The following is a 23188-nucleotide window of genomic DNA, read 5'->3' on the forward strand; positions in this document are numbered from 1 at the left end:
TTGGGAAGTGAGTCATGCAAAAACTGCCTTCCTTTTGTCCCTAAACAGATAGCAATAGTAAGCTGTAATTTTACATGCTTACTTTATCTTACACAAAATGTAGAATTACTGAGCAAGAGATGAATGCATAATTGCCATTTCCTCTGCTCCCTCTTCTCACGTGTAAAATGTAGATTCACTGAGCGCTAATCAAAGTTTCACAAGAATGTAACTGACTACTTGCCTCGTTGCCTATCCTCCGTCCACGTTTTTCCTTCTTCTTCTTTTTTTTTTTTTTTAGATGGAATCTCGCTCTTGTCTCCCAGGCTGGAGTGCAGTGGCACCATCTAGGCACACTGCAACCTCTGCCTCCCGGGTTCAAGTGATTCTCCTGAGTAGTTGGGATTACAGGTGCCCACAACCACACCCAGCCAATTTTTGTACTTTTAGTAGAGATGCGGTTTCAAGACCAGGCTGGTCTCGAACTCCTGACCTTAGGTGATCCACCTGCCTTGGCCTCCCGAAGTGCTGGGAATACAGGAGTGAGCCACCGCATCTGGCCTCTTTTTTCTTTTTAAAAACAAAGTCTCATTATGTCACCCAGGCTGGGTCTGGAGTGCAGTGGCTCAATCATAGCTCACTGTAACCTCAAACTCCTGGACTCAAGCCATCCTCCTGCCTCTGCCTCCCACATAGCTGAGACCACAGGCACAGGCCACTATGTCCAGCTAATTTTTAATTTTTTTTTTATGAAGATGAGTGTTGCTATGCTGCCCAGGCTGGGCTCAAATACCTGTGCTCAAGCAATTCACCTGCCTTAGCCTCCTCAGGTGCTGGCATGTGAAGCATGAGCTACCGCATCTGGCCCACTTTTTTTTCCTTTCCTCCTTCTCCTCCTGCTCACTCCTTCCCATTTAAATATTGAAGTGCTTAAAACCTCTTTGGAAAAAGCAAGGATCACAGATGCTCCTGTGATTTGTGTTTTTTTCCCAGGCATATCCTCAACCTTGGCAAAACAAACCTCCAGTTGATTGAGATCTGCTTCAGTTACTTTTTTATTTACAGCAACTATTTTAGTGAGCTCAGGCTGCCATAACAAAATATGTTGACTGGATGGTTTAAACAACACAAATGTATTTCTCACAGTTCTAGAGGCTGGGAAGTCCAAGACAAGGTGCCAGAATAGTCTGTTTCTGGTGAGGACTCTCTTCCTGGTTTGCAGACAGTCACCTTCTCCCTGCGTCCTCACATGGTGGAGGGAGAGCTCTGGTGTCTCTTCTTTTTTTATAAAGACACCAGTTCTATTGGATCAGAGCTCTAGCCTTATGACTTTTTTTTAACCTCAATCACCTCCCTACAGGCCCTATCTCCAATATGGTCAAATGAGGGGTCAGGGATTCAACATATAAATTTGGGATGGGAGACATAATTTAGTCCATAGCAGCAACTGAAAGGATGGACTTGCCATTTACTGAAATGAGAAGTCAGGTGAGAAGCAAGTTTTGAAAGAAAGAGCAAAAGGTCCATGTTGGACATGTTAGGCTTGAGATATCTGTTCATCAAGCCAGTTGGTCACCAAGTTTGGAATTAAAGGAATAGGTCTTAGCTAGAGGTATGAAATTGGGAGGCATCAGCCCATTGGTGGCCAGGATACTAGATTAAATAACCAGAAGTGGAGAGGACCCAGGGCACCCCGACAGGCAGAGTTTGGGGTGAGGAGGACAGGACAAGAGACATAAAAGGAGCAGCCAGGGACACAGGAAGAAACCTAAGAGTATGCAGTGTCCCTGCAGCCAAATGAAGATAATTATGTAGGGAAGAGGGAGTGATCAACTGTGCAAGAGCCCCAGAGAGGTCAAGGAAGAGGAGGACTAAGAATTGAGTCTTGGATGTAGCCCCATCATGGCCACTGGGGACTTTTTTTTTTTTTTTTTTTTTTGGACAGAGTCTTGCTCTGTCGCCCAGGCAGGAGTGCAGTGGTATGATGTCAGCTCACTGCAGCCTCCGCTTCCCGGGTTCAAGTGATTCTCCTGCCTCAGCCTTCCAAGTAGTTGGGATTACAGGTGCCCACCACCATGTTTGGCTAATTTTTTGTATTTTCAGTAGATACAGGGTTTTACCATGTTGGCCAGGCTGTTCTTGAACTCCTGACCTCAGGTGATCTGCCCACCTCGGCCTCCCAAAGCGCTGAGATTACAGGTGTGAGCCACCACATCCAGACTTTTTTCTTTTCTTTCTTTTTTTTTTTTTTTGAGACAGAGTCTTGCTTGCTGTGTCACCCAGGTTGGAGTGCAGTGGCGTAATCTCGGCTAACTGCAACCCCCACCGCCCAGATTAAAGTGATTCTCCCGCCTCGGCCTCCTGAACAGCTGAGATTACAGGCACCCGCCACCATACCTGGCTAATTTTTGTATTTTTAGTAGAGACGGGGTTTCACTATGTTGGCCAGGCTGGTCTCAAACTCCTGATCTCAAGTGATCCACCCACCTTGGCCTCCCAAAGTATCTCACCCATCTGAGCCCTCACCATTGTACTCTCTTCCCTGGGTTTTGTGAAAGAGGGAAACTGAATTCAGTCTTTCCTATAGGATCTTATACCATTTACATCTTGCTTCTGATACAACACTTCAGTTATAAAATTTTCACTAAATGCCAGAAAATGTTTTATTTTAAGGGACCCGTCTTTCATTCAGGGAAAGCATTTTCAAATTCTTCAGACAAGTTGAAAGGAGCTTCCTATGTCTGACTTCAGAGGCACTCCCAGCCAGGCGCAGCCCTGCCCTGGGCAAAGACTCACTGCTCGTCCTCACAGAGGCCCTTTCCTTCCGCACCAAGGGCACCTGCTCTGAAGCTGACCCCACTGATGGCTGGGCAACAGTCACAGGTGTCGTCAGTCAGCATCCAGGAAAACAGGATTCGGAGAGGAGAAAGGGCATATAGGAAATGGAACCAGTCATTCTATTGTCTTTTACTTGGTACCTTTTCCTCTGCCGCTACTCCCATCTTTTGTCTTTTGTGATTTGTGATTCTTTTCTCTTTGTCTCTCAGGAGGCCAAGTTGACTAAAATCATGAAACAGGGCTGGGCGCATTGGCTCACGCCTGTAATCCCAGTGCTTTGGGAGACCGAGATGGAAGGACCGTTTGAGTCCAGGAGTTCGAAACTGCTATCATGCTGTTGCACTCCAGCCAGGGTGACAGAGCCAGGTCCTGTCTCAGAAAAAAAAGAAAAAGAAAAAAATTTAATCTAGTCCAAGTCCCTGTCACATAATAGACGGGGACTCTTGGGGCCCGGGGAGGTTATCTCACTTCCTCAGTCACTGAGCCCGCTCGTGGGAGAACCGGGTCTAGATCCGGGCTCCTGTCTTCACAGCTTTATCTGATGCCCCAAACCTGAATAAACTCAGCAGGGAGCTGGCGGGCTGGTTCCTGAGGGGCTCAGAGGTCACTGCATAGGTCTGGGGTCACTCCAGTGCCAGGGGCGGCTTGCACCCTCAGTTCATTCAGGGGAACACTTGTGCCATTTATTTTATTTATGTATTTATTTTTAGAGTGAAGCCTTCCTTTGGGTGGCATTTATTAGTAGCACCATTTATCCCGTGTCCACTGCATTGCATGATCTCAAGTGCTTTGCCTAAAGTTTCTCACTTTTCACCCAAGCTCTGCAAAACTCAATCAGTTCTAGTTGACACAGAAGGAAGTGCTAAGCAGCAAGGTCAAGATCACACATTAGTGAGCAGGGAGACTCAGGATGGAGCCTGGGCCTCTCATTCCAAGCCTGCGATGGTTCCGTATAGACGCAGTCTCCCCAGATTCACACTCTCTCAAGACTGAGTGTAGACAGTGTCCAGTGCAAACACACTCATCTCCCTGGAAGGCGTGTATAACCGTGTAAAACCACACGACTTGTTTCAACCAGTCATCACAGCCTCTCCCCTGTGGGAAAACCCACTTGGAAATGCAAATTAGGATGGAAAGTTACTTATTGAACATAAAGACAGAACAAAGGAAATCCATATCCTTGGAGGATCCTATTATCAAAGCGATATCAAATGGAGACAGCAGCCTCCATTGTGGGGCCGGCTCCCACCCCCGCCTAGCCCGTGGGAGGACGTGTGTCAGCCTGCCCCGGCGACGGCTCTGACGCAGCACTTGACTGGAGCCACCTGGCAAACTCTTACCCTGACTCTTTGTCCTTTGTGACCACATTTTCACGGCTGTGATTCAGTCTCCCTTCCCCAGTTGCATTTCAGAGGAGTCACAACTCACGGCTCATTTTGCGGTGGGTACATGTTAAGTGGTCGCTTTTATTTGTTTGTTTTGACAGAGTCAAAACAATACCCTGTGGCCCAGGGTATTGTGCAATGGCACAATCTGGACTCACTGCAACCTCTGAAGAAACCACTTCTTAATGGAATCTAGGGATGGTCCCTGAGCATCTCCAGACAATAGTTAGGCAGCATTGCCTCTGGGAAAAGATTAGCTTTCTAAATCTCATTTACTGTAAATGCATTCAAGTACATGTCAAAGACTTTGGACCTTGCTTAACTAGAATCCCATAGCCAACAGGAAATCCAATTTCTGTAGGTGTGTAGTAGCCACTGTTTACTATTGACACCCAGGGTTTTTGTTTTTCTCTTTTGTTTGCTTTCGATGATAGCATGTGCTTCTGTCACAACAAACAGCATTTAAGGGAAGATGCTCTCCTCCCAACCTTGACATCTGATCTTCAGTTACACATTGACATTATTTAGTTATTTTCAATTAAAAGTGACAAACTGTATTCCAAAAAGTGATTATGTGCCTCCAGGTCTACCACGTACTTTTTTTTTTTTTTTTTTTGGAGACAGAGTTTCACTCTTGTTGCCCAGGCTGAAGTGCAATGGCGCAATCTTGGCTCACTGCAACCTCCGCCTCCCGAGTTAAAGCTATTCTCCTGCCCCAGCCTCCCAAGAAACTGGGATTACAGGCATGCACCACCACGCCCGCTAATTTTGTACTTGTAGTAGAGATGGGGTTTCTCCATGTTGGTCAGGTTGGTCTCGAACTCCTGACCTTAGGTGATCCGCCCACCTCGGCCTCCCAAAGTGCTGGGATTACAGGTGTGAGCCACTGCGCCTGGCCCTACAGACATTTTTTTAAATGTTAAATTTCATGCTCACTTCGGAACACATTTATTAAAATTGCAATGATACAGAGATTAGCATGGCTCCTGAGCGAGGATGACACGCAATATAAAATTAAAATTGAAAAAATTTTTAAGTTAATTCCATTTCTTAGCTAAGCTTTCATTCTCCCTCTCTCATTCAGCTCTTGACCCTAAGGTCTCTGTGAACCTGGAGAGGAGGCAAATCTCAAATCCATTTGGCTTCCTGACAGTAGATCTGACAAAGGATACATTTAGTATCAAATGTAATTGAACTAATGGGCAAAATTAGGATTTTTTATTAAGTTAGGATATTAGGATCTGGAGCTGCATTGTCTGATATAATAGTATGAGTGAAAAGAGTCAAACTCTGTAAAATATTTGAAGAGATTTGTTCTGAACCAAATATGAGTGACCATGGCCCATCACACAGTCGCGGGAGATCCAGAGACCGTGCACCCAAGTTGGTTGGGCTACAGCTTGGTTTCACACGTTTTAGGGAGACATCACAAGACATCAATCAATACATGTAAGATGTACATTGGTTTAATCTGGAAAGGTGAGACAACTGGAATCCAGGTTTTTGAAACCTGGATTACACTTACCTGGATAGTGTCAGAGGCATTTGAACAAGAGCAATTTCATCTTGAATAGGGACTGGGCAAAATAAGGCTGAGACCTACTGGGCTGCATTCCCAGGAGGTTAGGATACTCTAAGTCACGGCGTGAGATAGGAGATCAGCACAAGACACACGTCCCAAAGACTTTGCTGATAAAACAGACTGTGGTTAAGAAGTCAGCCAAATGCCACCGAAACCAAGATAGCGATGAAAGTAACTTCGGGTCGTTCTCACTGCTCATTATATGCTAATTATAATGCATTAGCATGCTAAAACGCACTCCCATCAGCGCCATGACAGTTTACAAATGCCTGGCAACGTAAGGAAGTTACGCTATATGGTCTAAAAAGGGGAGGACTCCTCAGTTCCTGGAAATGACCACCGCTTTCCCAGAAAACTCATGAATAAGCCACCTCTTGTTTGGCATATAATCAAGAAGTAATGGCCAGGTGTGGTGGCTCACGCCTGTAATCCCAGCACTTTGAGAGGCTGAGGCAGGAGGATCACTTGAGGTCAAGAGTTCAAGACCAGCTTGGCCAACATGACAAAACTCCGCGTAAAAATACGAAAATTAGTTGGGTGTGATTGTGGGCGCCTATGATCCCAGCTACTCGGGAGGCTGAGGCAGGAGAATCACTTGAACCCAGGAAGCGAAGGCTGCAGTGAGCCGAGATCATGCCACTGCACTCCAGCCTGGGCAACAGAGCAAGACTCTGTCGCAACCCCCCCGCCCCCTGCCCCCCGCCAAAAAGAAGTAACAATAAATATAAGCAGTTGAGCAGCCCATGCTGCTGCTCTGCCTGTGAAATAGCTGTTCTTTTGTTTCTTGTTTTTGTGTGTTGTTGTTTTAAGACAGAGTCTCACTCTGTCTCCCAGGCTGGAGTGCAGTGGCTCGATCTCCGCTCGCTGCAACCTCCACCTCCCCGGTTCAAGCGATTCTCCTGCCTGAGCCTCCCAAGTAGCTGGGATTAAAGGCACCAGCCATCATGCCCAGCTACTTTTTGTATTTTTAGTAGAGTCGGGGTTTCGTTACGTTGGGCAGGCTTGTCTTGAACTCCTTACCTCAAGTGATCCGCCTGCCTCGGCCTCCCAAAATGCTGGGATTACAGGCATGAGCCACTGCGCCCAGCCTTGTTTCTTTCCTTCTCTAATACACTTGCTTTCACTTTATGGATTCGTTTTGATTTCTTTCTTGCACAAGATCCAAGAACCCTCTTGTAGAATCAGGATCAGATCCTTTTCTGGTAAGAATAGGCAGATTCAAAGATTTTCTGATTGGCACTTGGTTGAAAGAGTTTATCTAAAGACCTGAAATCTCTAGAAGGAAATGTCTAGATTAAGACATTTAATAAGACCGAGGTTCTTATTATTCAGATGAAGCCTCCAAGTAGGTGGCTTGAGAGAGAATAGATGAGAAATGTTTCTTATCAGACTTAAAAATGTGCCAGATTCTTAGTTAATTTCTCCTGGATCAGGAAAAAGACCTGGAAAGGGAAAGGGATTCTCTACAGAATGTAAATTTTCCCAACTGACAGCTTTGCAGGGAAATGTATTTTAGGGTAAAATTCTTCAATTTATTTCAGAGCTTGCTATCTATCACATTGGTATCGTATTTCTACTAAAAGTCTGGTCAGTCTTAAGCTCTCTGTTTTAATGTTAATGCTGGTTGCTGTACCTGAATTCCAAAGGGAGGAAGGTAGCATGAGGCATGTCCGACCACCCATTCCCATCACGGCCTGAATTAGTGTTTCATATTAACTTTGGAATGCCCTTGACCAAGAGGAGGGGTCTGTTCAGCTGGTTGCAGGGGCAGGCATAGAATTTTATTTTTGGTTAGCAATAGCCACTAGTACTGGTGGCTATTTAAATTAAAATTGTTGAAAATATCGTAACATTATAAGTTCAGTCCCTTAGTTACAGTAGCCTTATTGTTATTGGAAAGGGGTCCTGATTTAGACCCTAAGAGAGGGTTCCTAGACCTTGTGCAAGAAAGAATTCGAGGTGAATCCATAGAGTAAAGTGAAAGCAAGTTTATTAAGAAAGTAAAGGAGGCTGGGCATGGTGGCTCATGCATATAATCCCAGTACTTTGGGAGGCCAAGGTTGGAGGCTGAGGCAGGAGAATCACTTGAACCCGGGAGGCGGAGGTTTCAGTGAGCCAAGATTGCACCGCTGCACTCCAGTCTGGGGGACAGAGAGAGACTCCGTCTCAAAAAAAAAAAAAAAAAGAAATAAAGAACAGCTACTCCATAGGCAGAGCAGTGGCGTGGGTTGCTTGACTAAGCATACTTATAGTTACTTCTTGATCATATACTAAACAAAGGGTGGATTATTCATGAGTTTTCCAGGAAAGGGATGGGCAATTCCCAGAACTGAGGGTTCCTCCCCTTTTTAGACCATATAGGGTAACTTCCTGATGTTGCCATGGGATTTGTAAACTGTCATGGCACTGGTGGGAGTGTCTTTTAGCATGCTAATGCATTATAATTGGTGTATAATGAGCAGTGAGGACAATCAGAGGTCACTTTCATTGCCGTCTTGGTTTTGGTGGGTTTTGGCCGGCTTCTTTACCACAGCCTGTTTTATCAGTAAGGTCTTTATGACCTGTATCTTTTTTTTCTTTTTGAGACAGAATCTCACTCTGTTGCCCAGGCTGGAGTGCAGTTGTGTAATCATGGTTCACTGCAGCCTCCACCTCCTGGGCTCAAACAATCCTCCCACCTCAGCCTCTCAAGTAACTGGAACTACAGGCACACACCACCATGCCCAGCTAGTTCTTTTATTTTTTAGTAGAGGCAACGTCTTGTTATAGTGCCCGGACTGGTCTCAAACTCTTGGTCTTAAGTGATCTGCCTGCCTCAGCCTTTCAAAGAGATGGAATTATAGGCGTGAACCACTGCGCCTGGCCACATGATTTCTGAAAAAGTAATTTTCAGAAATTGTCCTTTCCTTTCATCCATATCTGATAATGGAAGCTAATAATGAGGAAGAATAAAACATTACATTAAGAATATTCTCCAGTGTTTGAAGCTACACACAGTTTCAACTATATGCATCTTTTAATCTGATTTTTTAAATGTATCCTATTTCCCAGATGAAAATAGACATTTGCTTTGCATGACAACTGCAGAAAATGAAGTAAAATCTAAATCCCAGATCTTTCATTTAGTAATTGTCTGTCAGTATAAATGCAGAATGACAGCAATTTTCTATCTTGTATATTATTCCTTGGGGAATGACAGTTGTTTTTTATTCAGATCTAACTTCACATGGTAATAATACTGAAATAAATTAAAAGCACACAGTCAGATATGATCAGATATGATCTATTCAAAGAGGAAAGAAATACTTTTCTGAAATACTTTTATTTTATTTTATTTTTTTGAGACAGGGTCTTGTTCCGTCGCCCAGGCTGGAGTGCAGAGGCCTGATCTTGGCTCACTGCAACCTCCATCTCCCAGGTTCAAGCGATTCTCCTGCCTCAGCCTCCCAAGTAGCTGGGATTACAGACACGCACCATCATGCCTGGCTAATTTTTGTATTTTTAGTAGAGACAAGGTTTCATCATGTTGGTCAGGCTGGTCTTGAACTCCTGACCTCGTGATCCACCCGCCTCAGCCTCCCAAAATGCTGGGATTACAGGCGTGAGCTACTTCGCCCAGGCTGAAATACTTTTTTTACTCAAAAGACTATAGTCTTATTTTTTGAGAGTAAAATATAACATAATAAGGCCAGGTGCAGTGGATCACGCCCGTAATTCCAGCACTTTGGGAGGCTAAGGCTGGAGGATCACCTGAAGTCAGGAGTTCAAGACCAGCCTGGCCAACATGGTGAAACCCATCTCTACTGAAAATACAAAAATTAGCCAGGCATGGTGGCAGGCATCTGTAATCCCAGCTACTCGGGAGGCTTAGGCAGGAGAATCACTTGAACCAGGGAGGCGGAGGTTGCAGTGAGGAGAGATCATGCCACTGCACTCCAGCCTGGATGACAGAGCGAGACTCCACCTCACAAAAAACAAAAACATAATAGGACAATTCTTCAAATGATAAAGTGAACCTTGATGTACTTACACAGCTTTAGCTATGATTTTCACAAATACAAATAAACTATGCCAAATCCTAGGAGTCTATGTGGATTTATGTGTTGGTTATCTACAGCTGATATGATTATCATGATTTTATTTATTTATTTGCTCCTGCTCCTTCCCCAACTGATTATCATTATTATTAATTTGCCAAATGATTTTCACCTATGGATCGGAAAATTGTGTTTATTACTGTCAGAGGCATTTGAACCAGAGCAACTCCATCTTGAGTAGGGGCTGGATAAAATAAGGCTGAGACCTATTTTAGGGACTGCATTCTCAGCAGGATAGGCATTCTAAGCCACAGCATGAGATTAGGAGGTCAGCACAAGATACGGGTCACAAAGACCTTGCTATAAAACAGGCTGTGGTAAAGAAGCCAGCCAAAACCCACCAAAACCAAGAGGGCAACGAAAGTGACCCCTGGTCATCCTCACTGCTCATTATACGCTAATTGTAATGCATTGGCATGCTAAAAAGATACTCCCACCAGTGTCACGACAGTTTACAAATGCCATGGCAACTGCAGGAAGTTACCCTATGTGGTCTAAAAAGAGGAGGAACCCTCAGTTCTGGGAATTGCCCACCCCTTTCCTGGAAAACTCACGAATAATCCACCACTTGTTTAGCATATAGTCAAGAAATAACTATAAAAATAGGCAACCAGCTGGGAGCGGTGGCTTACCGCGCTGTAATCCCAGCACTCTGGGAGGCCAAGGTGGGCAGATCAACCAGCTGGGCGCGGTGGTTTACTGTGCTGTAATCCCAGCACTTTGGGAGGTCGAGGCGGGCAGATCACTTGAGGTCAGGAGTTCAAGACCAGCCTGGCCAACATGGTGAAACCCCATCTCTACTAAAAATACAAAAATTAGCCAGGTGTGGTGGTGGGCGCCTGTAATCCCAGCTACTTGAGAGGCCGAGACAGGAGAATCACTTGAACCCGGGAGGTTGCAGTTAGCCGAGATTGTGCCACTGCACTCCAGCCTGGGCGACAGAGCGAGACTCCATCTCAAAAAAAAAAAGAAAAGAAAGCAAAAAAAAAATAGGCAACCAGCAGCAATCGGTGCTGCTCTGCCTATGGAATAGCCATTCTTTTATTCCTTTACGTTCTTAATAGATGTACTTTCACTTTACTCTATGGACTCGCCCTGCATTCTTTCTCGCACTGGATCCAGGAACCCTCTCTTGGGGTCTGGATCAGGACCCTTTCCGGCAACATTACCATAATACACATTATGCGTGAATTTCATACATGAGTCGCATGAATTATTGGTATAATATGCGTTTTTACTTTTAATTTTTATTTATTCTTAATTGATTTTTATTTTTTTGAGGCAGCGTCTTGCTCCAATGCCCAGGCTAGAGTGCAGTGGTGTGATCCTAGCTCACTGCAGCCTTGATCTCCGGGGCTCAAGTGATTCTCCTACTTCAGCCTCCCCAGTAGCTGGGACTATAGGCACATACCACCACATCCAGCTATTTAAATTTTCTTTCTTTCTTTCTTTCTTTTTTTTTTTTAATAGGACAGGGTCTTGCTCTTGCCCAGGCTGGCCTCAAATTCCTGGGCTCAAGCAATCCTCCTGCCTTGGCCTCTCAAAGTGCTGGAATTACAGATTTGTTGCGCCAGTGTGCCCAGCCTAATATGCAGTTTTATGTTTCAACTTTAGTTCACTCATTAAACACTAAGTATACCCTTTGGAATAGATTTCTGGGGACAAATACCCAAAACCTCATTGATTACATCCCTTGCTAACTTTTTCTAGCTGGTCTTATCAGTCATTTGAGTACTTCCTCCACCCTTAGCCATTTGCTCAGTCCTGAGACCCCTGAGCTATCCTGTCCACCACGACATCAAAAGCACAAGGAGAATGCCTGATTTAGCCCTGCACATGGGAATAGACTAGGTGGGCGCAGTGCTGAGCAGGGTGATCCTGGAGGCAAGAGGAGGGAAGAGCATTATCAGTTAAGTAGAGGCCTTCCTGAACCTCTCCAAATTTTATTTCCACTAGAAGTATCTAGAAGTATTTTCTCTTGGTTTTTGTCTTATGTTTATCTATCTTTTTTGTTTGTTTGTTTGTTTTGTTTTGTTTTGTTTTGAGACAGAGTTTCTTTCTTGTTGCCCAGGCTGGAGTGCAGTAGCACAATCTTGGCTCACTGCAAACTCCTCCTCCCAGGTTCAAGAGATTCTCCTGCCTCAGCCTCCTGAGTACCTGGGATTACAGGCATGTAGTCCCACAATGCCCGGCTAATTTTTTGGTTTTTTTAGTAGAGATGGGGTTTCAACATGTTGGCCAAGCTGGTCTTGAACTCCTGACCTCAGGTGATTTGTCTGCCTCAGCCTACCAAAGTGCTAGGATTACAGGTGTGAGCCACCGCATCTGGCCTATGCATATATATATATATATATTTTTTTTTTTTTTTAAACCAAGTTTGCTCTCGGATATTCAATTTCCATGGTATTGGTTTAAAATAATTATCAGGCCAGGCACAGTAGCTCATGCTTATAATCCCACCACTTTGGGAGGCAGAGGCAGGCGAATCACCTGAGATCAGGAGTTCAAGACCAGCCTGGCCAAAATGGTGAAACCCCTGTCTCTACTAAAAATACAAAAAATTAGCCAGGCATGGTGATGGGTGCCTGTAATTGCAGTTACTCGGGAGGCTAAGGCAGGAGAATCATTTAAACCCGGGAGGCGGAGGTTGCAGTGAGCACCACTGCACTCTAGCCTGAGCGACAGACTGAGATTCTGTCTCAAAAAAATAAAAATAAAGTAAGTAAAATAATTACCAACCTATTATGAATGCAGGTACCCCACCTCCCATGGGAGCAGACCCTTGCATGTCTGAACTAACCAAGTTCCAAGAATTCTACGGAGAGGTGGCACACTGAGTTGGTGAGGAGCATGAGCTTCGGAATAAAGCAGAGCTGAGCTTCAGTCCCATCCTTGCTGCTCACCAGCTCCGTTACTTGCTGGACCTCCCAGTTCCTCATCTGCAAAATAGCAAACCCAATCACTAAGGTAAGGAAGCATCTGCCAACCCACGGTAGGTGCATTAACATCAGGTTATTGCCTCATAATGTCGTTTGGAGGACTGAACTGATACTTGCTCAAACATCTTGTAAACTGTAAAGTGCTGTAGGAACTTTGGATTAGCAACTTATTTAGGCTGCTGGGAGGCCCTTGAGGTGGAAGAACCTAGAAGAGGTAAATTGCTCTCTTCAGTCCCCAAGTGCCTGGTTCACTGCCAAGAAACCACTCCCGAACTCAGGCTGCTAACCTGGGCTGCCAGCAGGAGGAAGCAGCCTGGGAACCGAGCCCAGCCAGAGCCGGAGAAACAGGTTCCTGCCTTCCCCGCTGACGGCCTAAGGCTCGTGCTCTAATCTGCAAAAATGGCAGAAGTTGCTGTAGTGTTGTAGAACCAAACTGGGGTTGGCTCCCTGGTGTAGTAAGACCAGATATTTATATTGACGTTGGTAGTGGGAGAAAGCAAGGTGTTTATTTGTAGGGAGCCAAGAGAGGAGGAAAGGGAGTCCCCACCTTTTTGATGGCTTGTGGATAAGGGTTTCTTTTTCCTTTTCTGTGTGTGTTTTGAGACAAGGTCTCACACTGTCGCCCAGGCTGGAGTGCAGTGGCATGATCTCGGCTCACTGCAACCTCCGCCTCCCGGGTTCAAGCGATTCTCGTGCCTCAGCCTCCTGAGTAGCTGGGATTACAGGAGCCCACCACCACACCCAGCTAATTTTTGTATTTTTAGTAGAGACGGGGTGTTACCATGTTGGCCAGCTGGTCTCGAACTTCCAGGCTCAAGTGATCCACCCGCCTCGGCCTCCCAAAGTGCTGGGGCTCCCAGGTGTCCACTGCCGCGCTGGCCTAAAGTGGCTTTTAAGAAAAGTTGCTCCCTAGAGTATAGCGTGTTCCACGCCAGCCTTGGCATTTTGCTCTTTGCTCCCCTGGCTCCACTGGAAGCTCAGCAAGCTCACAGGTTCTCTCCCACAACCCAACTCAGGTGCCACGTCCATTTCCTCAGGACTCCAGAGACAGTCCTCAACCCTGGGCCTCCCCAGGACCCCGGGGACACTGTACAGGGAAGACACATTGAAGACAATAGCCATGGCAGTCACAGGATCCTCGACAGTGACATCAATTACATAAGGTTTGATGGCCTCCCTTTCTCACTATAAAGCAAAGAATGCTGCCCATCTGGCAGCCAGGTAAAATTCTGGTGTCAGGGACCCGGCCATCCGGTGGTGCTGCCTCGAGCTTTGACTTGGAGACTCACTGGGGCTCAGGGGAAAGCCTCCTCTTTCTTCACTTTGATAGCGACCAGATGCCCCCATCACCCAGCTGGCCTTCCCCATACCAGGCCACTGCAGCCCACGCCTGTGCCACCAGCCTCCTTCCAGACTCCCCCTCCACCAGCTGGTGACAAACTGCAATGTCCCAGAGGAACCAGTATGCGCTCCAAAGGAAGGCCACATGGTTGTTTCCTACCTGTGGTGCAACGTCCAGGCTAGAAGAAGCATCTTTTGTGTTGATTCACACATGTCCCCACTAACCTACTTACCAGAAAGTGCTCTCAAAGCCACAGAGCGTTACCCAAATATAAAGTGGTATTTTGATAGCTGTGGCCAAACTGCTGAAATCCAAATGAGATTTTCTGCAGGATTTCACAATCTTTCTCCTCCAAAAGCGTGTGATTTTTAGACAGCACAAGGTGTGTACTTATTTTTAAACGCAGGAAATAAAAACGATTTTATTTTTGGAATTTCACAATAGCCTTTGGAATAATTCAAGATGCCTGGAGGTGTCCTAAAATCAGGGCTGGGAATCATAGATTTAACCACTTCGAAATTAGCATAAATAGGGCTGGGTACCCAGGGGGACTTGAAAATCTAGTTCGAATTTTTTTTTCAGCACTCTAAGTCTATAAACTAGCCTGGGCAAGGAAAGGTAGAGTAAGGAAAAAGAGAAGAGGGCTCAAGATTTGATAAACATAATTCTCGCCTCTGGTCAGGGTCTCAGGGAACATTGTTTTTTCCAGTTAGTCATAAGCTTTTTTTTTTTTTTTTTTTTTTTTTTTTTTTTTGAGACAGAGTCTCGCTCTGTCGCCCAGGCTGGAGTGCAGTGGCCCGATCTCAGCTCACTGCAAGCTCTGCCTCCCGGGTTCACGCCATTCTCCTGCCTCAGCCTCCCAAGTAGCTGGGACTACAGGCACCTGCCACCATGCCCGACTAATTTTTTGTATTTTTAGTAGAGACGGGGTTTCACCGTGTTAGCCATGATGGTCTCGATCTCCTGACCTCATGATCTGCCCACCTTGGCCTCCCAAAGTGCTGGGATCACAGGCATGAGCCACTGCGCCAGGCCAGTCATAAGCTTTTTAAAAAAATTAGTTTAGGCCAGGCACAGTGGCTCATGTCTGTAATCCCAACACTTTGGGAGGCTGGGCTGGACAGATTACAAGGTCAGGAGTTGGAGACCAGCCTGGCCAACATAGCGAAACCCCGTCTCTACTAAAAATACAAAAATTTGCCAGGTGTGGTGGTGCGCACCTGTAGTCCCAGCTACTCGGAGACTGAGGCACGAGAATCACTTGAATCCGGGAGGCGGAGGTTGCAGTGAGCTGGTGATCTTGCCACTGCACTCCAGCCTGGGTGACAGAGCGAGACTGTCTCGAAACATAAAAGCGAAAATAAAAAATTTAGTTTAGGCCGGGTAGGGTGGCTCACACCTGTAATTCCAGCACTTTGGGAGGCCAAGGCGGGCAGATCACTTGAGGCCAGGAGTTCAAGACCAGCCAGGCCAACATGGTGAAATCCTGTCTCTACTAAAAATACCAACAATTAGCTGGGTGCGGTGGCACACGCCTGGAATCCCAGCTACGCAGGAGGCTGAGGCATGAAATCACCTGAACCTGGGAGGCAGAGGTTGCAGTGAGCAGAGATCATGCCACTGCACTCCAGCCTGGGTGACAGAGCAAGACTATGTCTCCAAATAAATAATTCAATGTATTTTTATAGAGATGGGGTCTTACTTTGTTGCCAGGCAGGTCCTGAACTCATGGCCTCAAGCAATCCTCCTGCCTTAGCCTCCTGAAGTGCTAGGATTACAGGGGTGAGCCACCGCTCCCAGCCCATCATCAGCTTGAGGAGGAGCTTCTGTTTTCTCCTTTCCCTCTTAGCCACTAGAGGTACACATGGGTACAGTGCTTCTTTATCTTGTCTAACCCTCAAAGCTGTGCTTGTCCAGCTCGCCAGGATGAACCCTGCTGCCATAACCCAGTCACCGTGAGTCATCAACCTGATGAAGTGCACACAACCCAGGGGAAGAGGAGAGGCCCACTTACACCCAGGGGAAGGGGAAATGCCCGCTTATACCCAGGTCTCCTGTTAGTGAGTTTCCTTTTAGCTCTCTTTCTTTCTTTCTTTTTTTTTTTTTTTTTTTTTTTTGAGACGGAGTCTCGCTCTGTCACCCAGGCTGGAGTGCAGTGGCCGGATCTCAGCTCACTGCAAGCTCCGCCTCCCGGGTTCGGGCCATTCTCCTGTCTCAGCCTCCTGAGTAGCTGGGACTACAGGCGCCCGCCACCTCGCCCGGCTAGTTTTTTGTATTTTTTAGTAGAGACGGGGTTTCACCGTGTTAGCCAGGATGGTCTTGATCTCCTGACCTAGTGATCCGCCCGTCTCGGCCTCCCAAAGTGCTGGGATTACAGGCTTGAGCCACCGCGCCCGGCTTTTTCATTTTTTTAGACTGACTCTTACTCTGTTGCCCAGGCTGGAGGGCTGTGGCGCGATCTCGGCTCACTGAAACCTCTGTCTCCTGGGTTCAAGCAATTCTCCTGCCTCAGCCTCCTGAGTAGCTGGGATGACAGGCATGCACCACCACGCCCAGCTAATTTTTGCTTTTTTAGTAGAGACTGGGTTACACTGTGTTGGCCAGGTTGGTCTCGAACTCCTGACCTCATGATCTGCCTTCCTCGGCCTCCCAAAGTGCTGGAATTATAGGTGTGAGCCATTGCGTCCCACCTTTCTTTTTTATTCTTGTCTTGATACTACTTCTTCAAGGATCCTACACTGCATAATCTCAGGACACACTTTCAAGGGTCAGGAATGGTCTCTAGATTCTCCCTCTCCTCAGTTCTGTCCGACTTCCCAAGGCAGGCCCAGCCAGGCACTCCCAGAGGCAGCCTCATGTGGGGTGAGGGCTCAGGCCTTCCCAGCCTCAATCCCTGGATGGTGGTGGAAGTTCCCAGCTGCTGATGCCTTTCCGGAGCCCTTTCGGGCTGTGCGTGCAATGAGTCCAGGCCTGAACGACAGCCTCTGAGCTCCAGTTGCCACCTGGCACCCAGGTCCCTGGCCACACCAGGATACAGTGCTCATTCTGCACCAGAGTCCGAGGCAGTCGGGGCAAAAGGGCACAGTGGCTGGACACAGCAGCATGCATCTGTAGTCCCAGCTACTTGAGAGGCTGAAGCAGGAGGATCACGAGTTTGAGTCCAGCCTGGACAGTACGCGAGACGCCATTTCCAAAGAGGCATCTTCCCCTGCCTCTCCTCTTAGCCATTTTCTTTTTCTCTTTTCTTTCTTTTATGTTTATTTATTTATTTATTGAGACAGGGTCTTGCGGTCACCCTGGCTGCAGTGCAGTGGCTCAGTCATAGTTCACTGCAGCCTCAACCTCCTGAGCTCAAGGGATCCTCCTGCCTTAGCCTCCTGAGTACCTAGGACTACAGGCGTACACCACCATGCCTACCTAATTTTTAAAAAAAAATCTTTGTAGAGAGGGAATCTTGCTATATTGCCCAGACTGGTCTCAAACTCCTGGGTTCAAGCGATCCTCCTGCCTCAGCCTCCCAAAGCGCTGGGACTATAGGCTGAGCCACCACACTCAGCCCAACCTCTTTCTTTCTTCAGAAAGTGGTTTTTATAATTTGCAGCAATGTTTTCACTGTGGAACCTCTTTTCCCCAACCGTCCATTTCCAGAAGTGAATTTCAACAGAAAAAAACACAACGTACATCAGTCATCAACGTGCCCAGGGTCTAATTTGTGAATAAAAGAGTAACTGAACTGGGGTCAGGCCCTGTGTGCATTTGGGGTGTGGCGGGGGCTGCTCTCTCTGCTGAGTGCCATAGTGAGAGTAGTTAGCAAGTCAGCGAGGAGAAAAGAAACGCATGCCTTTCCACTCTGGGACGGTGAAAGTGAATGTGGACTTGACACTGTATGGTGTCCCCATTGATCAGTGATCTTTATTTTTTTATTTTTATTTATTTATTTATTTTATTTTGAGATGGAATTTGCTCTTGTCTCCCAGGCTCAAGTGCAATGGCATGATCTTGGCTCACTGCAACCTCCGCCTCCCAGGTTCAAGAAATTCTCCTGCCTCAGCCTCCTCAGTAGCTAGTATTACAGGCACACGTCACGACGCCTGGCTAATTTTTGTATTTTTAGTAGAGACAGCGTTTCACCATGTTGGACCAAGCTGGTCTCGAACTCCTGACCTCAGGTGATCCACCCACCTCGGCCTCCCAAAGTGCTAGGATTACAGGCGTGAGCCACCACGCCCGGCCGATCAGTGATCTTTATACCATTAAAAATACAAACAAACAAATAAATAAAAACTGTGAACCTTAAAAGTTAGTTAAATGTGAAGTTGTTCTGGAAATTTCTCCCTTTCCTGAAGATTCCATTAAAAGCATTCCTGGGCCGGGCGCGGTGGCTGAAGCCTGTAATCCCAGCACTTTGGGAGGCCGAGACGGGCGGATCACGAGGTCAGGAGATCGAGACCATCCTGGCTAACACAATGAAACCCCGTCTCCACTAAAAATACAAAAAAAATTAGCCGGGCGTGGTGGCGGCGCCTGTAGTCCCAGCTACTCGGGAGGCTGAGGCAGGAGAATGGCGGGAACCCGGGAGGCGGAGCTTGCAGTGAGCCGAGATCACGCCACTGCACTCCAGCCTGGGCGACAGAGCGAGACTCCGCCTCAAAAAAAAAAAAAAAAAAAAAAGCATTCCTGGCCAAGCATGGTGGCTCACACCCGTAATCCCAGCATTTTGGGAGGTTAAGGCGGGCGGATCACTTGAGGTCAGGCGTTCAAGACCAGCCTGGCCAACATGGTGAAACCCCGTCTCTGCTAAAAATACAAAAATTAGCCGGGTGTGGTAGCCCATGCCTGTAATCCCAGCTACTCCATAGGCTGAGGCAGGAGAATTGCTTGAACCTGGGACACAGAGGTTGCAGTGAGCCAAGATCATGCCATTGCACTCCAGCCTGGGTGACAGAGCAAGAGTCCATCTCAAAAAAAAAAAAAAAAAAAAAAATTCCTTGCAGTTCCTTCTGGGCTTCCCTTCTGTGTTCCGTGATCTGCCATCCAGCTGGCATGGAAGCCAGACATGCCCAGGGGAGCCCTGGCTGCGTGTGGCCGGTTCACTCCGGTGTACCCATGTTCACAGGTAACACAGACCCCTGCTGGACTGACGCTGCCCTTCTCTGTGACAAGTGGTCCTTTCTTCCTACCCCTGTTCTGTTCCTTTGCTCTCCAGGGCTGGTTCATCACAGAGGTTCTCACACCAAACACAAAGCTTTAGATTAGGCAGGTTGTAAAAAATATATATGTGTGTGTGTGCATGCATGTGTGTGTGTATAAGCTGCAAAACTGCTATAAACATGCCATTGGGTGTATGCAACTTCCGCCTTCCTTCATGGCCACCTCTCCCTGGGGAGGTGCTCAGCCAGCTGTCTGACCAAAGACACAGTGCAATTTCAGAGGACTGCTGTTAGGATCATCAAGTTTCAAATGCTGATACAGATCTGGATGTTCAGGGGCCTTGGGAAAGGGGAAGTGAGGAGTGTGAGCTTGTAAGAAGGCCCTGGGGAAGAAGGCACCAGCCTTCCAAGGGCCTTTCTTTCCTAATTAAAGACATAGCTCCCTGCCTACCCTCTACTTAAGTGCGGCCAGCAAGATGGCTTCTTTGCAGCCCTTAGAATAAAGGAGAAGAGGAAAACCAAAGCTTCTGAGAATGTTCCGCCTACTCCCATGAAAATGCCAGTGCATCCTATTGCTTGATAATGCTAGAAGTTAGCTCTATTTAAAGATCACAAAAACCTTTTTCTTTTTTATACTTTTTTTTTCTTTTTTTTTTTTTGAGACAGGGTTTCACTCTTGTCACCCAGGCTGGAGTGCAGTGGTGCGATCTCAGCTCACTGCAACTTCCACCTCCCAGATTCAGGCAATTCTCCTGCCTCAGCCTCCTGAGTAGTAGGGATTACAGGTGTGCACCACCAATCCTGGCTAATTTTTATATTTTTAGTAGAGACGGGGTTTCACCATGTTGGCCAGGCTGGTCTCGAACTCCTGACCTCAAGTGATCTGCCTGACTTGGCCTCCCAAAGTGCTGGGATTACAGGCGCGAGCCACTACGCCCAGCTTTTAAAATTCCTTTTATCAAAGTAATATGCATACTTAGCCCAGGCTGGAGTATAGTGGCAAAATCATAGCTCATTGCAGCCTTGAACTCCTGGGCTCAAGTGATCCTCCCACTTCAGCCTCTTGAGTAGCTAGGACTACAGGCATGCACCACCACACCCTGCTAATGTTTTTGTTTTGATGTACAGACAGGATCTCACTATATTGCCCAGGCTGGTCTTGAACTCCTGGCCTCAAGCAATTGTCTCACCCTAGCCTCCCAAAGTGCTGGGATTGCAGGCATGAGCTACCACGCTGCATAAAATTCTACTGAATAGTTCCACATATAGTAAAGCCACTTTCCCAACAGAGCATTTAAAAATCACTTCCATTCCCAGCATCTCTCACCACTAAGGGATGGATTTGGGGGGTGGGTTTCACCTATCACCTGGACCTTTGTCCCTCGTTGATTTGGAACTGAGTGGGGAGGGAGGCAGCACGACAGGCTTGCGTTTTGCAGGTGTGGGTTGTGGAGTACAGGCTGGCCTGCTGCTGACAGCTGGGGCAGTGACCATCGGGCACAGTGGTCCCTGGTTTTGGTAGTAGCTGTCACTCCCTTGGTGGCCATTTCTGAGTGCACTTAGGAACCTGTGTGGAAGCACAGTCTAGAGTCTCCCTCTTCAGGTCTCCCCATGAGTCCTGCAGCTGTAGATATTTATTTTTTTATTTCTTTTTCTTTTTTTTTCGTTTTTTGGTTTTTGTTTTTTTGAGATGGAGTCTTGCTCTGTCACCCGGGCTGGAGTGCAATGGCACAATCTCGGCTCACTGCAACCTCCGTCTCTTGGGTTCAAGCAATTCTCCTGTCTCAGCCTTTCAAGTAGCTGAGATTACAGGCACATGCCGCCACGCCCAACTAATTTTCTGTATTTTAGTAGAGATGGGGTTTCACCGAGTTGCCCAGCTGGTCTCGAACTCCTGAGCTCAGGCAATCCACCCGCCTCGGCCTCCCAAAGTGCTAGAATTACAGGCATGAGCCACCACGCCCGGCCGATATTTCTTAATAAACTCATGTCTTGCTGAGTGCTGAGTGCGGTGGCTCATGCCTATAATCTCAGCACTTTGGGAGTCCAAGGCAGGAGGATCGCTTGAGGTCAGGAGTTCAAGACCAGCCTGGGCAATGTAAGAAGACCCCATTTCTGTTTTAAAAATGTTTTAAATAAATAAATAAATACGCTTGTCTTGGTGCTCGAGACCAGCCTAGGCAACATAGCCAGTCCCCCATTTCTACAAAAAATAAGAAAATTAGCCAGGTGCAGGGGCACATGCCTGTAGTGCCAGCTACGCTAGAGGCAGAGGTGGGAGGATCACTTGAGCCCAGGAGTTTGAGGCTGCAGTGAGCTATGATTATACCACAGCACTCCGGGATGAGTGACAGGGGGACACCCTTCTCTAAAAGTAAATAAATAAATAATAAACTCCCGTCTTTATTTTTGAGACAGAGTCTTGCTCTGTCACACAGGCTGGAGTGCACTGGCACAATGTCAGCTCACTGCAACCTGCACCTCCCAGGTTCAAGCGATTCTCCTGCATCAGCCTCCTGACTAGCCAGGATTATAGGTTCGTGCCACCAGGCCCGGCTAATTTTTGTATTTTTAGTAGAGACAGGGTTTCGCCATGTTGGCCAGGCTGGTCTCGAACTCCTGACCTCAAATGATCCACCTACCTTGGCCTCCCAAAGTGCTGGGATTACAGGCGTGAGCCACCACGCCAGCCATAAAAAATATTTTGAGAAGTCCTTTGAGTTCTTATCTGCCTAACAAGCAGAGCCTCCCCAAAAATAACATGAAAAACATTCCCTTCAGAGAAGCGGGCGGGGAAGACTGACTTCTATCACTGGAGACAAAGAGAAGCTGTCACCACACCTAGACGTTGTCATAAAACTCTCCTATTTCCCATCTGTTCTAAGGACCCATATATCTTTCTTAAAAATAATTTGTCACCTAGGCAAACAGATCACCTGAGGTCAAGAGTTCGAGACCAGCCTGACCAACATGGAGAAACCCCGTCTCTACGAAAAATACAAAAATTAGCCGGGTGTGGTGGCGCATGCCTATAATCCCAGCTACTCCAGAGGCTGAGGCAGGAGAATCACTTGAACCCGGGAGGCAGAGGTTGTGGCGAGCCGAGATCGTACCATTGCACTCCAGCCTGAGCAACAAGAGTGAAACTCTGTCTCAAAACAAAAAAAGTCATTGGTCTTCCCTTAAGTGCCCTGCTCCCCTCCCTTTAACTATGAAGGTGGTATTTAACCCCCAAATTCTAACCACTCGCTGGAGTCACATTTTTCTGCAAAATCCAAGATGTACATAATTAAATCTGTCTTTCCTCTTGCTAATCTGTATTGTCAGTTTAATTCGCAAGGCTCTAATTTCTTTTCTTTCTTTTTTTCTTTTTCTTTTTTTTTTTTTGAGACGGAGTTTTGCTCTTATTGCCCAGGTGTGAGTGCATCAACGCCACCTCGGCTCACCGCAACCTCCGCCTCCCAGGTTCAAGCGATTCTTCTGCCTCAGCCTCCCGAGTAGCTGGGATTACAGACATATGCCACCACACCTGGCTAATTTTTTTTTTTTTTTTTTTTTGAGACAAAGTCTCACTCTATTGCCCAGGCTGGAGTGCAGTGGCATGATCTTGGCTCACTGCATCCTCCACCTCCCAGGTTCAAGCAGTTCTCTGCCTCAGCCTCCCAAGTAGCTGGGATTACAGGCAACCACCACCACGCCCAGCTAATTTTTGTATTTTCATTAGAGACAGGGTTTCACCATCTTGGCCAGGATGGTCTTGAACTCCTGACCTCGTGATCCATCCGCCTCAGCCTCCCAAAGTGCTAAGGTTACAGGCGTGAGCCACCGCACCCGGCCTAATTTTGTATTTTCAGTAGAGACGGGGTTTCTCCATGT

General features: G+C 47.0%; 1 non-coding gene across 1 annotated transcript; it reads left to right on the plus strand.

Moving 5' to 3' along the window:
* Positions 1-5130: 5130 nt before the first annotated feature.
* Positions 5131-5236, plus strand: LOC114670188 (U6 spliceosomal RNA). Its single transcript, XR_003719672.2, has one exon. It is a non-coding gene; the product is annotated as a U6 spliceosomal RNA (small nuclear RNA).
* The last annotated feature ends 17952 nt before the right edge of the window (positions 5237-23188 follow it).

The sequence above is a fragment of the Macaca mulatta genome, chromosome 9 (genome assembly GCF_049350105.2).
Source record: "Macaca mulatta isolate MMU2019108-1 chromosome 9, T2T-MMU8v2.0, whole genome shotgun sequence".
Lineage (NCBI taxonomy): Eukaryota > Metazoa > Chordata > Mammalia > Primates > Cercopithecidae > Macaca > Macaca mulatta.